The following is a 16,810-nucleotide window of genomic DNA, read 5'->3' as shown; positions in this document are numbered from 1 at the left end:
ATTTTTTGTTATTTTTCTTTTATTATTGAAGATGCTTTTTCTTTTGGCCCAAATGCCCATCCGTGTATATCCATGTTTGCATTATTAGCACTTTGTTTATTCTATAAACATCTCTTTATATTTTCTGTATATTATACAGGTAGCAATCGAACATTATGTATTGTAAGTTATAATGTTACACGTCATCAACCATCAAACTTTCCCTCTTTTAAAGTACTGAAACATTCTGTGTAAAATCAACAAAACTGTCATAACGACATCATCATCCTGTCAGGAAGTGAACTTTTCTAGAACAAATAAATGTACGTTATCTTATTTTTCCTTGCGTTTGTCAGTATAGGAGGCAAATTAAAAATAACAAAATATATGAAAGCACAGTTATGTTACAACATACTGTATTTTAAAGTGCTTGATATGGCACAATGCACTTTAATAACCCTATAACGTCCTACAGAAATGAACTTCAGAATCACAATTTCTAAATATAGATTAACCCATACGCTTACATAAAGTGTCACAGGACCTGTTCTCTATTTGCGCAGAGGAATGTGAGGCATTCCCCCATGCAGTCATCCGTATGTCATAATGAAGGGCTCAAGTAACAAGTGTCACTTCCTGTCTGCTTCACCACCAACTACACCTTCAATACATCTGATTAGTAATAGATGTTGCTACTGTCATTAAAGCGACTCTATGTAAAAGCAGTTTGGTTCATTGACGAATAATTGAGTTGATAGTGAAAACACTGTTGATCACCCTCGACTGTGGATTTCAGCTGATGCAAAAACAAGCATTTCATTGCACTTTAACCTCTCCGGCCTGTTGAACTTTCAGCTCACCATTCAGAATGTAAACAAAACCGGGCGCGCTGGATGTAATGTCACAAAATGACCTCTAGATGGCCGCGTTACTCATCTTTGAATCAAACAGGGTGATCATAGATCACTAAAACTGAAACTAAAACCATAAAGCAGCTCTCGTTACTTGAAATAAAATAAACTTTAAGTGAAATATATTATAAAACAATTTTAAAAAAACGTATTTTATCTCAGCATTTGGTTTAACTTGTTGTAGGCTACTAAAATAATTAGAAATGAAATAAAATTAATGAAACTATTCATACTTCAGAAAAACAAAAAACTAATAAAAATGAGAAACACGCACAAAAAAATTACTAATTACAAAGCATATAGAAAATATCTAAACTAATATCTCAATGATACAAGTCTACATGAAGAGATAATATTTCCTGGAAGCAGGAAAAATGGGCGAGTGTAAGGATTTGACAAGGGCTAAATCGTGATGGCTAGACCATTGGGTCAGAGCATCTCCATAACTGCAGCTCTTGTGGGGTGTTCCCGGTCTGCAGTGGTCAGTATCTATCAAAAGTGGTCCAAGGAAGGAACAGTGGTGAACCGGCAACAGGGTCATGGGCGACCAAGGCTCATTGATGGCTGGCCCATGTGATCCGATCCAACAGACGAGCTACTGTAGCTCAAATTGTTCAAGAAGTTAATGCTGGTTCTGATAGAAAGGTGTCAGAATACACAGTGCATCACAGTTTGTTGCGTTTGGAGCTGCATAGCTGTAGACCAGTCAGGGTGCCCATGCTGACCCCTGTCCACCGCCGAAAGAGCCAACAGTGGGCACGTGAGCATCAGAACTGGACCACGGAGCAATGGAAGAAGGTGGCCTAGTCTGATGAATCACGTTTTCTTTTACATCACGTGGATGGCCGGGTGCATCGCTTACCTGGGGAACACATGGCACCAGGATGCACTGTGGGAAGAAGGCAAGCCGGCGGAGGCAGTGTGATGCTTTGGGCAATGTTCTGCTGGGAAACCTTGGGTCCTGCCATCCATGTGGATGTTACTTTGACACGTACCACCTACCTAAGCATTGTTGCAGACCATGTACACCCTTTCATGGAAACGGTATTCCCTGGTGGCTGTGGACTCTTTCAGCAGGATAATGTGCCCTGCCACAAAGCAAAAATGGTTCAGGAATGGTTTGAGGAGCACAACAACGAGTTTGAGGTGTTGACTTGGCCTCCAAATTCCCCAGATCTCAATCCAATCGAGCATCTGTGGGATGTGCTGAACAAACAAGTCCAATCCATGGAGGCTCCACCTCACAACTTACAGGATTAAAAGGATCTGCTGCTAACATTTTGGTGCCAGATACCACAGCACACCTTCAGGGGTTTAGTGGAGCCCATGCCTCGACGGGTCAGGGCTGTTTTGGCAGCAAAAGTGGGACCAACACAATATTAGGAAGGTGGTTTTATATATATATATATATACACACATATATATATATATATATATATATATATATTATTTAGTGTTTTGGGAGAACATGAAATCAAGGGCCTTTCATCCCAAGGGGCATTTAGCACTATTGTACCCTATAAAAAAGTAATAACTTTAGTTAAAGGGTTAGTTCACCCAAAAATGAAAATAATGTCATTTATTACTCACCCTCATGTCGTTCCACACCCATAAGACCTTCATTCATCTTCAGAACGCAAATTAAGATATTTTTGTTGAAATCTGATGGCTCAGTGAGGCCTGCATAGCCAGCAATGACATTTCCTCTCTCAAGATCCATTAATGTACTAAAAACATATTTAAATCAGTTCATGTGAGTACAGTGGTTCAATATTAATATTATAAAGTGACAAGAATATTTTTGGTGCACCAAAAAAAACAAAATAAGGACTTATATAGTGATGGCCGATTTCAAAACACTGCTTCATGAAGCTTCGGAGCGTTATGAATCTTTTGTGTCGAATCATGATTCGGATCGCGTGTCAAACCGCCAAACTGCTGAAATCACGTGACTTTGGCGCTCCGAACCGCTGATTCGACACAAAAGATTCATAATGCTCCGAAGCTTCATGAAGCAGTGTTTTGAAATCGGCCATCACTATATAAGTTGTTATTTTGTTTTATTGGCACACCAAAAATATTCTCGTTGCTTTATAATATTAATATTTAACCACTGTACTCACATGAACTGATTTAAATGTGTGTTTAGTATATTAATGGATCCTGAGAGAGGAAATGTCATTGCTTAGCGAAGGTCTTATGGGTGTGGAACGGCATGAGGGTGAGTAATAAATGACATTATTTTCATTTTTGGGTGAACTAACCCTTTAAATCTTTTTTAGAAATCAATCAGTTATTGAAACTGATCCAGTCATTTAGTAGGGTAAAATATTTCCAGCACGTCACCGGTCATGCAACATCCGGCTGCAACTCTTCATTCCTTGCATTCTTCAGATGAGCCTCTCTCTCACCACAGAGTATGTATTTAACAACACGAGACGTGTGCGCAATGCATTAATGTATGACTTCACACGTGTGTGTCTGACGCTGGTGGAAAGATCTCGAGATCTGCTGTCAGCAGATGGATAAAAAGGATGATTTTTGCTGCTGCATTTTTCTCAAGTGCATGACAACGCTCTTTTGCTTTGTTTATGCCTTGCTTTTTGGCTGTTGCATATTAATTGGCTTTTCAGGTTTATTTCCTGTCTCTGTTCTCCCAGGGCCAGATGCACAGCCTAAGGCGACTGTTTAGACAAGTGTTTGCCGTGTAAGTAGTTACAACCTGGTAAATAATTCAAGATCTAGTTTGCATGTACAGAAAAGCATTTACATTTACAGCGCTATGATGTTGGTGTTTTTGCAAGGAAAATGGGGTAATTTTTCCAGAGAATAACTAGCTTGAGCCTGGCCTTGGATTTAAGCACACTGTCAATATTAATTCACTGTTGAAAATCCTATTTTGGTCTGGGACTAAATCTGCTTAATCTGCATTAGAGGAAACCAGCTTTTACAGTATAAATCCATACACATTGTTCTAATTCTCCTTCTTTTGTAGGATTTCCTTTGGGTTTGATAAGCTGTGAAAGTTGTAGCATAAAAGCTAGTTCACACCAAGAATGAGAACTATAAAGATAACCTAGCGTCCACACCTACTGACAATATCGTTCTGTTTATTCTAAGAGCACTGCAGTTTTGTCGTCTGCCCCTTTAAATGCTCGAGCTCTTTAAAGCAGAATGGATTCTGATTGGCTGTCAGTTTTTATTCAAAAAATCGTTCCGAAAGTGATTCCAATGATATCGTTTCTCTGTGCCGTTAACCTATTGTTAAGGCCGGTTCACACAACGATAATGGTAAAGATATAGTACTAAAAATCGTAAAAGAATAGCAGAGTCCACACCACAACTATAACAATAACGGCACAGAGAAAGGATAGTTGGAAGTGGAATCAGTTTCAGAGCGATTTTTCCAGCTGATGAATGAAACCTTGACAGCCAATCAGAATCCATCCTGCTTTAAAGAGCTCGAGCATTTAAAGGGGCAGACACAAACTTGTTATCGTTTTTGCTGTGACTAAAAGGGTCTTTATTAGAGATGCACCGATGTTTCAGCCAACAATCGGTATTGGCCGATAAAAGCTATATTATCACTATCGGCCATCAGGGCCAATTATATCCTGTCAATCAAAAAGGTCCGGAAAGACGTATTCAGACTGCAACTCATACATACTGTGTGTGAAGAAAGCTTGTGTGTTGAATTTTAACGCATTAACAGTTTAAAAATAGTGACGTTAAAGCAGGCTCTTTTTGACCCTATGAATCACCCGTAGTTCAAGCCAGGGTTGCCAGGTCTGTGTTTTTTTTTCCTGCATCAAATATTAGGCTATTTGTAGCGCCTCTCATCCAATAATCGCAAAAAGCTTTGTGCTTTATTACTTCTGATAAAAATGAAAGTTTCTGTTTTCAAATTCTGTACATTTTATCATGAAATTCAAACAATAAATGGCGTTTTGACGCTCGTAAATGTGACGTGTCAGATCGCTGTAATGCCTCAGTTCAGGCGGCAGCGCGGAGCGAGAGTCCTTTCTTTCTCTTCAATACGAGTTATATCTCGAAAAACATGCATGAACATCAAAGGTATGTTCAAAAGTATGTTAAAAGATATTGTACAACTGATCAGAATGTATCACGTCTCATGTTATCTCTTTATTTGTGTTTCAACCGCGGAAAGACGTCAATAAAACAGCTTGTGAACAATATATCACATCATGTCACATTTACCTCAGGAATGTTTTCTAATGTTCACAGTTCCTTAGCTATCTACAAATAAAAAAACACTAGAGAGGAGCTTATTTACTGTTAATTATATGTTTGTGTAAATTTGCCATGAAGACAACAAGTGCTTGTGAAAACTACCTTATGTGATACTAAGTTTTATACATTTCAGTTTTTATTTGAGTGTAATTATTATATCTGAAAATAAACATCAGCTGAATATAATAACTCTGTTGTTAATTGTAACCTCTAATATTGTAGTGTACCAAATGAGAGGGTTCCCTGTATAGTTTGCAACATTATTTCGGAGAGATTTTTTTTTTTCTTAAGAAAAACCAAACTATCGGTATCGTCCGATATCATTGTGAATAATCAGCTATCGGTATCGACAGAGAAATTTAGTATCGGTGCATCTCTAGTCTTTATAATTGTGGTGTGGGCTCTGCTATTCTTTTATATTTAGAAAATGACATTATATTAAGACAGCTACAATGGAATAGTCTAACACAAACAGCTTTTCAAAGAAGATGAAGATGAAGAATGTGCCCCACCTCGGCAGATAGCGAGACACCGCCTTAAGACCAAACGTTTAAACAACACACACTCCACACATGCTTTACATTCCTATCTCACACTGACATCTCACTCAAGTATCTTCTCTTACTGACAGGAAGTAGATTAAATCATAGCAGGCTGCTATTTGAAGGTATGCATTCCCCTGTAGACACCCGCATGTAAACTAGAGTTCTCAGTTTTGGTAAATTCGGATTGTGTGGATGCTGGTTACTATAAATGCCTGTAAGTTTTTGTTTTTAACACACAAAGTCTTTGTGCTGCAGAAATGACAACATCTACATTTCTTGAAGCAAATACTACCCGTTGTGGAAAAAAGAAGTGTGCTTAATTGTAGTGAATGTGCACTTCACATCTTTACAGCAGTTAAAAAAACTTTACTCTACTTGCAGATAATATAATATTAATTAAATAAAATGTCCACTTAATAGTAGACTGTTTAACACTTAAAGGTGCAGTAAGCAATTTCTGAGAAATGCCGTTGAAAATTTAAATCAACACCCAAACAAACAATTTTGTGAATATTTGCTAGATGTCTGTTCTGTGTGTGTGCTGAAAAACAAATGCTGTGTTTGTACATAGTCCTGACTGTGTAAACAGGAGAAAAAACAAAGTGAATTGGACCAATCAGACCGAGCGCCACAACACTTTTGTAGCCAATCAGCAGTAGGGGGCATGTCCGCTCATGAAGGGGGAGGAGAGACAGCAAGCAAGCGGATACAAAGAGAGATGGCTGAGATGTTACCAAAGAGAAAAAGGTCAGAGGAATATAATTGGAAAGAAGCTATAGGACCCGCGTTAATATTGGAAAAGCTTTCTAGAGAGCGGGAAGGCCTGAAAACAGACTTTGTTTCTGAGTAACATTGGTTTTTCTATGTTTCACAAAACCAAGAAATGCTGCTGTTGAATCACAGTTGATTCATCCATACTTGCGCAAGCTGTCTAATGGGCCAGCTGTGTTGCATATTTTGTGGGCGGAGCCATGAAGGGAGGGGTGTGTTTGTTTGGGTGTCTATTTAAAAAATCAACAGTGTTTCTCAGAAATCACTTACTGTACCTTTAAGTACACTTTTAAAAAAGTGTACTTTGTAATAATGTCAAATTAAAACTTTTACTTTGAAGTACATTTTAAATCATGTTTGTCGTGCTTTAAAGAAGTACACACTTATTTTGATGTGTTGACTAACATACTGAAGCATAAAGTAATTTAAACTGTAATGTGTTTTTTGATATTACATTTAAATTTTTTAGATTTTAAATGGACTAAACTTCATCCTTACAAATCATTACTAATACATACAAGTTTCAAATAACATATTGCCATAGTATATTTTAGTTTACAATAAATGATTGTCACTACATTCGGCAGTACACGTTAACCGTATTTCAAAGACATTAGAAGTAATATGAAATTAATTACATATAAATATGTACTTAAGTAGGTCAAAAAAAACACTCTAAAGTTCAATTAATTGAATTTAATATAATTTAAACTACAATGCATTTTCATTTAATTGTAAATAACATGCACTTAGGTGTCTGAAAACATTACAGTTTGCACGTAAGTACTTTCAGTAATAAGTACCCTTTTTAAAAGTAGGCCTATGCTAAAGTGTGCTTCTTTTTCAAAACGGACAACTTGCACAGCAGTAATAGAATAGTGTTAAAAGGGGACATAATTGACATGTATTATTATTATTTATTCCTCCATGAGATTCACAATGTTACTAAAGTTTCCAGCTTTGCAAACCCAGAAATGATCTGCTCATGTTGATAATGGTCCAGAAGTCTCCAGCAGGTGAGTCTGACGCCTCAGCTACAGTCTGAGACGCCACTCTGAATAATTCATTAAAGTACTAGGATAAATTGCGAGGTGAGCAGCTCTCTGAAGCAGGAGTATTTCTCTTTGTGTTGGCATGAATGTTAATGTGTCCAAATGACTGTTTGACCACTGCTCCATTATTATGTAGGACTTGTACAAGTGTATATACCTTTGTTGCATGTGCGTGTGCATGTGATTTAATGGATTCTGCTTTCATGGATGTTCCTGTGTACAATAAATACAAAAATATTTATTTTTTATGTTTGTTTAATTAAGTAAAACAAAAGCTTAATATAAAATTATGAACATTTTAAATATGTACTGATTTAGAAAAATATATATATTTTAATAATGTATAAATATAACTGACTATTTATAAAAATATACAATAAATATAAAATATTTTATATGTAATGAATATTCTCACTACATAAAAATCCAATGCATGAATAAATAAATAAATTTAAAAAAATATATTATATAATGCATTAATATAAATGACTATATTTATATATATTTTATATATATTTATATAACATAATTTATATTTAATTTATATTCTTACTACATACAAAGTTAAAAGTAATATGCAACATATTGAGGATGTCATCTAATTAATATAAACGTGACAATGTAGACAATGTTCTTTTCTGTGCTAGAAATACTGCAAGGCACAAAAAATAGGGAAAAAATTGAATGTATGTGGTCGCAGAAAATGAATCTAATGCATAGATGCATAAATAAATGTTATATATATATATATATATATATATATATATATATAACACGCCGTTTTTGTGCGTGTCCCTTTAAATGCAAATGAGCTGCTGCTCCCGGCCCCCTTTCCAGAAGAGGGTGGAGCTTTAACAGCTCGCGCTTCGGTTGATCAACAACAACAAAGCTGGGGAATCTCACGCAGCCAAAATGAGGATTGTCAGTAACTGTGTTCAGCCTTACATTGTTCAAACCGGAGTCGACACTGATGGAGAGACTCAGGAAGTAGTTACAACTTTTAGAATGAAACTGGACGTTTCTGAATAGTTAGTGGATAAATTTATGTGGAGTTGATTCAACTCATCGACTAGCATGTACTGTCATGCTAATCTTTTGTGCAAATCCAGCGTTGAATTGACCCTCGTTTGTGAAACAGTCCGACGTAAAATGACGGCATGGTAACAACACTCTACTACAACAACTCTTCCTCTTCTCTAAAGCAGCCCAACATGGCCTCACCCCCTTTGTTGTGTGTTCTCGGGGGTGGGGTTTATGTAAATTTTAGGGTTAGTGATGTCACTAACCGGGGAAGAAGCTCGTTGTAGTCCCTACCAGCCGTTTGTCCTCAAACAGAGAATTCTGTAAAAGAAAATATCTCCCTTTGCATTGAACTTTTAGCGTTGTAACTTTGCAGATGTTGTTTATGCTCAAACAGCAACATTACACACTAACTAAAGTTAAAAAAGTGAAATCATAATCAACAACCCCTTTAAGGAAATTGCATAAATTAATTACAGAGCAACACAATGTTTGTGTCCAATCTTTGAGCTAAAATTAAACTTTTATCATTCATTTCAAACTTGAACTCATCGCAGGTACATTCAATCTGTTTTGGCAGTCAACCAAACCACCTGACCTGCACTAGCACACAGTAACCTGAATCTACACTGTTGCCCTATCAAATCCTCGACTTCCTGTTGGACCGTCTGAAGCCGGCGTGTACTGTCATCAGCGGGGCCTGTCAATCAGTAATCCACAGGCATTACCAGCTATTAATCGGGAGTTGAATTGGGCGACGGTACAGACAGACTTCTGCAAAGAGACCTGTAGACAGAGCAGAACAGTGCTGGGTCAGAGGGTTCAACTTCAGCATTTGGCACAACACTCTGGCAGTATGAGAGGTTAGCAGGATAAAAGCCAGGACTTGGCTTCACAAAACCAGCAATAAAACGCATCTTGCATGAAATGGGCCTCTGAAGTGTGTTTTCATGTTTTGAGCTTTAAAAGGCAGACAGGTTCACCTCCCTCTGTACATAATAAATCATGTCAGGAACATCTCCAGGTCACATTTCCCCTGTAAGAAAAACAAGAAATCATGATGCCTGTTTTTTGGACCAATGCATTTTTCTGCATTGTGAGATTAGTTTGGATTAATGCATGGATGTTTTACTTTTAAGCATTTTTGCAATTCACGTTCATCTCAGTGGTGATTCTCATTAGATTCACATTACTATAATGCAGTAATTTATGTAAAATGCTGTCATAATGAAATACAGCAAAGCTGTGACAGCAGGCTGGAGGCAGAATATGTACTGATGAAGAATTTCCCGCAGCTTCGAGAGATGCAAAGCTCCTCTCTGTCACGTTAGATCCCTCTCTCAGTTAAAAATCACCATGTTACACGAAGCCTTTTTGTGGTCTGAATCACTATGACTGCCTCGTTTTAAGATCTGCTGTGAAAGGTAATGGTCTTCTGGCTGCCAAGAACCTTCGAGGAACTATCCATACATATTATCCACTAAGCCCTCGAACCATTGTCGACATAAACTCTAATTAACAAGAAGAAGAATTCCTGAAATGCTTTCCTGGTAGGGAGGGGTTATTAAAGGGACAGTTCACCTAGATATGACAACAACACAGGCAATGTTTCTGTGCTAGCAATAATACAAGATATAAATATAATATACAACATTAATTATTAATATATAATTACAAATATTTAAACACATTTATTTATATATATAATAATACAAGAACCATTGAGGTTCATTCTCATGTTAAGCAGCACGTTTGAGCTTCTGTAAGAACCAATGAGGTTCATTCTCGTGTTAAGCAGCACTTTTGAGCTTCAGCAAGAACCAATGAGGTTCATTCTCGTGTTAAGCAGCACTTTTGAGCTTCAGCAAGAACCAATGAGGTTCATTCTTGTGTTAAGCAGCACGTTTGAGCTTCTGTAAGAACCAATGAGGTTCATTCTCGTGTTACGCAGCACGTTTGAGCTTCTGTAAGAACCAATGAGGTTCATTCTTGTGTTAAGCAGCACTTTTGAGCTTCAGCAAGAACCAATGAGGTTCATTCTCGTGTTACGCAGCACGTTTAAGCTTCAGCAAGAACCAATGAGGTTCATTCTTGTGTTACGCAGCACTTTTGAGCTTCAGCAAGAACCAATGAGGTTCATTCTCGTGTTAAGCAGCACTTTTGAGCTTCAGCAAGAACCAGTGAGGTTCATTCTCGTGTTACGCACTACGTTTGAGCTTCTGTAAGAACCAATGAGGTTCATTCTCGTGTTACGCACTACGTTTGAGCTTCAGCAAGAACCAATGAGGTTCATTCTCATGTTACGCAGCACTTTTGAGCTTCAGCAAGAACCAATGAGGTCCATTCTTGTGTTAAGCAGCACTTTTGAGCTTCAGCAAGAACCAATGAGGTTCATTCTCGTGTTACGCAGCACGTTTGAGATTCTGTAAGAACCAATGAGGTTCATTCTCGTGTTAAGCAGCACTTTTGAGCTTCAGCAAGAACCAATGAGGTTCATTCTCGTGTTAAGCAGCACTTTTGAGCTTCAGCAAGAACCACTGAGGTTCATTCTTGTGTTACGCATCACGTTTGAGCTTCCGCAAGAACCAATGAGGTTCATTCTCGTGTTAAGCAGCACGTTTAAGCTTCAGCAAGAACCAATGAGGTCCATTCTTGTGTTAAGCAGCACTTTTGAGCTTCAGCAAGAACCAATGAGGTTCATTCTCGTGTTACGCAGCACGTTTAAGCTTCAGCAAGAACCAATGAGGTTCATTCTCGTGTTAAGCAGCACTTTTGAGCTTCAGCAAGAACCAATGAGGTTCATTCTCGTGTTAAGCAGCACGTTTAAGCTTCAGCAAGAACCAATGAGGTTCATTCTCGTGTTAAGCAGCACGTTTAAGCTTCAGCAAGAACCAATGAGGTTCATTCTCGTGTTAAGCAGCACGTTTGAGCTTCCGCAAGAACCAATGAGGTTCATTCTCGTGTTAAGCAGCACGTTTAAGCTTCAGCAAGAACCAATGAGGTCCATTCTTGTGTTAAGCAGCACTTTTGAGCTTCAGCAAGAACCAATGAGGTTCATTCTCGTGTTAAGCAGCACTTTTGAGCTTCAGCAAGAACCAATGAGGTTCATTCTTGTGTTACGCATCACTTTTGAGCTTCCGCAAGAACCAATGAGGTTCATTCTCGTGTTAAGCAGCACGTTTAAGCTTCAGCAAGAACCAATGAGGTCCATTCTTGTGTTAAGCAGCACTTTTGAGCTTCAGCAAGAACCAATGAGGTTCATTCTCGTGTTAAGCAGCACTTTTGAGCTTCAGCAAGAACCAATGAGGTTCATTCTCGTGTTAAGCAGCACGTTTAAGCTTCAGCAAGAACCAATGAGGTCCATTCTTGTGTTAAGCAGCACTTTTGAGCTTCAGCAAGAACCAATGAGGTTCATTCTCGTGTTACGCAGCACGTTTAAGCTTCAGCAAGAACCAATGAGGTCCATTCTCGTGTTACGCAGCACGTTTGAGCTTCCGCAAGAACCAATGAGGTTCATTCTCGAGTTACGCAGCACGTTTGAGCTTCTGTAAGAACCAGTGAGGTTCATTCTCGTGTTACGCAGCACGTTTGAGCTTCTGTAAGAACCAATGAGGTTCATTCTCGTGTTACGCAGCACTTTTGAGCTTCAGCAAGAACCAATGAGGTCCATTCTCGTGTTACGCAGCACGTTTGAGCTTCCGCAAGAACCAATGAGGTTCATTCTCGTGTTACGCAGCACGTTTGAGCTTCTGTAAGAACCAATGAGGTTCATGACTTTTTTAATCTTGAATACAATGTATAATGACTTTGCAATGATCAAAACACAATAAACTATGAAATAATCATTTAAGTTGCACTTACGAGTGGGGAGAAATATCACTAAACTCCTCCATCACACCCTGTGATGAACACAATGCTCTCTTCCACTCGACGACAGCTTCCCAATCAATGATCTGACAGCCGACCTCTCTGCATGCCATGGTTTAACTGCAAACAAACACAGCCATCTGCCCGCTGGCCAGACCCTGCTGCTGTTTCCCTTGTCAAGTATCTTTGCCTTGTCATCCACAGTGTTCCCACACCCTTCCTTTAGGTCACAGCCGTGTGCTTTAATCACACACACTCAGATATTCACACTAGCACTCACTTCCCTGTAATTAGCAGGAGGTGTGTGTGTGTGTGTGTGTGTGCAGATCACAGACTGTTACTGCTCTTGAAACTCACAAAAGCAGCATCTCTCAGCACTTTCTGCTCAAACTCTGGAAACTAAAGTCTGCAGTGAGTTGATGAAAGGCAGCTGATATACACTTTTTTCATTTGTGTTGGACATGTTCTTGACATATGTCATACAACTCTACCACATGTAAAATGCAAAATCAAAGAGTTTATTTGTATCCTTTGCCACAGTGTTTTTTCTGAAGTTTCAGTGGCTGTGTAAACCACGACCACAACCTGAGATCACCAGTTCTCCTCACCACTTGACATCTACGTGTCGCATTTCTTTGACATGCAATTTTTTGCATGTCCAGCTGAATTTATACTCTGTCGGATATCATGTTTGACAGGATCATTCTCAAGTGTCTAGTCAGGTGATGACGAACCAGCTATAATTGCTCATAGGTATTTTCCAGGGGAAATCTTATTTATTCTCACATGAAGACATCACTACAGATCTCAAAAGTAGATCCAAAATTACGTGCAATGTCTTGTTACCCTTCAGTAGATTTACAGTTTCATTGAGAAAAACCCTCATTAATTCACCGATCTCAGTGTGACTCAGTGTGGCACAGAGATGACATGAGTGTTAGCAAAGGGTCACTGAAGGATCAAAGGATTCTCAATAGAAACCTGTGTGTGTTACTTTAAGAGAGAAACCATACAACTGTTTTGCATTTTATTTTCTTTATTAATATGATTTAATATTATAAATATTTATAATCATTAGTCATTTATGTGGTTGTCATTTGATTTATCATTTAATATTATTATAGTATGTGATTTCTATCATTTTATTATTATTCATTTATGTCATTTTTATATGTTATATTACATATTATTTTACTTATTTCCTTGCTCTTGCAATGCTTGCTATTGTTGTTTGCAGGGATATTTGTTTTCATGAGTAAGAGATAAGAGAATGTCTCCATTTCAAGGTTTTTAACATCACAGGACCATGTTGTGAAGCAGTAAGATTATTCAATAAACTCTGCTCTTTTTATTATCATCACTTCGTCTCCAGCTTCTGCTCTTCCCTGGCTTTTTCAGTCAAACTCTCAGACTGATATCTTCTGGGATAGGATAGGGATTCAGCATCCGGGGTCAGATCTAATATATCTGATATTTCTGTGGTGGAGATCCATCCGATCTAACATTTTGGCGTAGTCGGCAGGGGTTTAACAGTCACCCATGGTTTCTTTTATCTCTACAGGTTTTTGCCTGTTTAGTCAGACAGTATCGTTAGTTTATTGTTAGTATCGTTAGTTACTAACAGTAAACTAGAAATGGTCCAAATAAAACAACTTACAATATATATAAACAACTTTATTATAACTTTTTATTCATTTTAATCAAAATTTGGTAATTGCTCCTTTCTTAGTTGTGCTATTTGCACAGTTTTTATTTCATTTTATTTAATATATGTATATATTTTGCAATATTTTGGCCTAGAGTTTCACATGGGCAGGTCTGCATGTGCAGATCATGTCTGCTTTATATAAAGCATGTGAAACTCTGGGCCAAAGTATTGCAAAATATATACATATTTTAAATAAAATGAAATAAAAACTAAGAAAGGAGCAATTACCAAATTCTGATTAAAATTAATAAAAAGTTATATTAAATAAACAAATAATTAAGAAAAACCTAAAGATATGACTAAATGTGCAAATAATAGTGATAAAGAACATTAGTTTACTATAAAACAATTACATAATGATAATAATAAAGTAAAATAAAAAAAAAATGAAAACTAAAATATCTAGTGACAATATCTAGTCTGATATATTGGCCGATAAATTGTTCACTATTCAGCCATTTTCATTTAATGGATAATACAAAATTAGTAAATTTTGAGTAAAAAAAAATTGTGCAGTACAAAAATCAGTATTATGTCCAGTATAATCAAGTTACATCTGTAGCTGTTAGCATCAGCCACTGAAAAATGCAGAGTAAACAAAGAAAGCAGCAATTAATGCATTTAGAAAACAAAGGGTCTCTATCTCTTTGTTTATCTTGTCTTTCTCTCTCTTGATCCCTCTTTCATGGACACAGTCAGAGTGATGCAGAATGACAAGCTGACATGCCGGTGCTGGTAAATCTTTGTCACATCGGTTGTTTTCCCCCACATGTCTCAGAGACCGCAGAATAAACAGACTGCTGTAGGTCTGGGATCAGACAAAGGGCACGGCTGAGAGCCGGGCGTCCCATGGGAAGGAGACGTAATGAGGAATCTTGCTCAGGAATGCAGAGCGAACACTCGAAGATCACATTTCACGGAGCCACAGGATGAGCCGAGAGAATGTTCACTAGTTCTCCTGCTGTTCAGGAATAATAGTATCTAGCTAGTTTCTGAACACAGAATAGACATTGATGGGCAGTCAGTCATATGTTAATGTTTCAAGCTTGGCAACTATATAGAAACACACTAGAAACCACTGAGAACACTTTAGCAACCACATATCAACCAACCATAACATCATGGTGGTGAGGTTTGTAAAAATCCAGTTTAACATGTTTACAGGTCCCCAAAACTCTGATCTCCTCGGTCAGGGAAAATAAAAAAGAGTTTTCTTAGCTGAACATATAAGTACACCTACAGAAAAAAAAATCATTTAAGGAACTTAGTCATTTGGCTTGGATTTTATGCTCTATTTTTGGTGATGACTCAACTGGCATCATATTGCTCAGAAGTTTCACTTCTTTATGTCATTTCTGAGCATCCTGTGCCAACATGTCCAAACTAAAGCCCAGACCACAGAAATGTGTGTGTGTGTGTGTGTGTGTGTGTGTGTATATACATGGAAAATGATTTTTAATTGTAATTTTGTGAATTTGTAAAATGAGACTGCATTAAAAAATAGCAATTTCAATCAATCAAAATATTTTTGAGATGTGCATAACAATAAAAATTCATCATCAGAAATTCATATCCAAGATGATGAAGATTTAGCCAATTTCCATGACTTTTCCCAGCCTGGAAAGTGTAACAGAACGGGAAAATACTGATGCAACCAACGCTGTTAAACAAGTCTGTGGTACTTTTTGTAAGTATTTTTCCTTAGGGATGCATGATATATCGGCCACCATATCGGTATCGGCCGATACATGTTCATTTTTAATGTTATCATTATCGGCCCGGTAAGAAAATTTGGCCGATATATTAAAGCCTATAAATAATGGATTATTTCCTTCAGATGAGACACTTCAGATGGGCACTGTCCACCATGATGGTTTTGAATTGCTTGAAATATGATTGAAATCACTTCAAAAAGGAAAATACAGTTAAGTGCAACATGTGCAGCGCAAGTCTGTCATATAAGCTACATATAATTATAATGAGAACATTATAATCATGTGTTTAGGACATGGCTTTTAATGGTGAGACTTTTGTTTTTGTAATCAGGCTCTCAAAAATTATATAAAAATTTGGAATTAGATTTATTGGCCAATATATCGGTTATCGGCTTTCAAATATAAAGAATTATCGGTTATTGGTATCGGTCAAAATTTCAGTGCATCCCTAAATATTCCTCATTGATTTTCTACTTTGGGATTTAAAATCATCAATAAAGAGTCTTAAACCAAAACAATCAACTCTGAGATGAATAACAACTTTGATTTGAAGCAAAAATTATATGAAAACCATTTTTAAAAAAAGGCCTAAGATACAAGATATTATGAGTGAAGTGCAATCCAGTGAAGCATTGTGAGTGGCAATCAAATAAAATAAAACAACCGATTTACAGTCATTAATTAAGAGTATAAAAACAATATATGTTATTGTAAAATATAGTTCAACAGTGTAGGGAGACTGACTCACAATCATGTGAGTGGTCACTGTGTGTAACTATCTGTATGGTGGATTGCTCTTCGGGATTATAGATAGTTTTTTTTTTAATGAATTATGGCTTATGGCTAAGCAAATATCACTACTGTCCAACCACAGAGCTTATAACACATCTGTCTTGAATGTTAAACAGTATATCATTAAAAAACAATTTCTCCATTTAGAAAATAATTTCATTTTTACTTCTGGAACCTGACTGTTGTTCTCTATTTCCAA

This window comes from Ctenopharyngodon idella, chromosome 9 (genome assembly GCF_019924925.1).
Source record: "Ctenopharyngodon idella isolate HZGC_01 chromosome 9, HZGC01, whole genome shotgun sequence".
Taxonomy (NCBI): Eukaryota; Metazoa; Chordata; class Actinopteri; order Cypriniformes; family Xenocyprididae; genus Ctenopharyngodon; species Ctenopharyngodon idella.
This window is presented reverse-complemented; position numbering follows the sequence as displayed.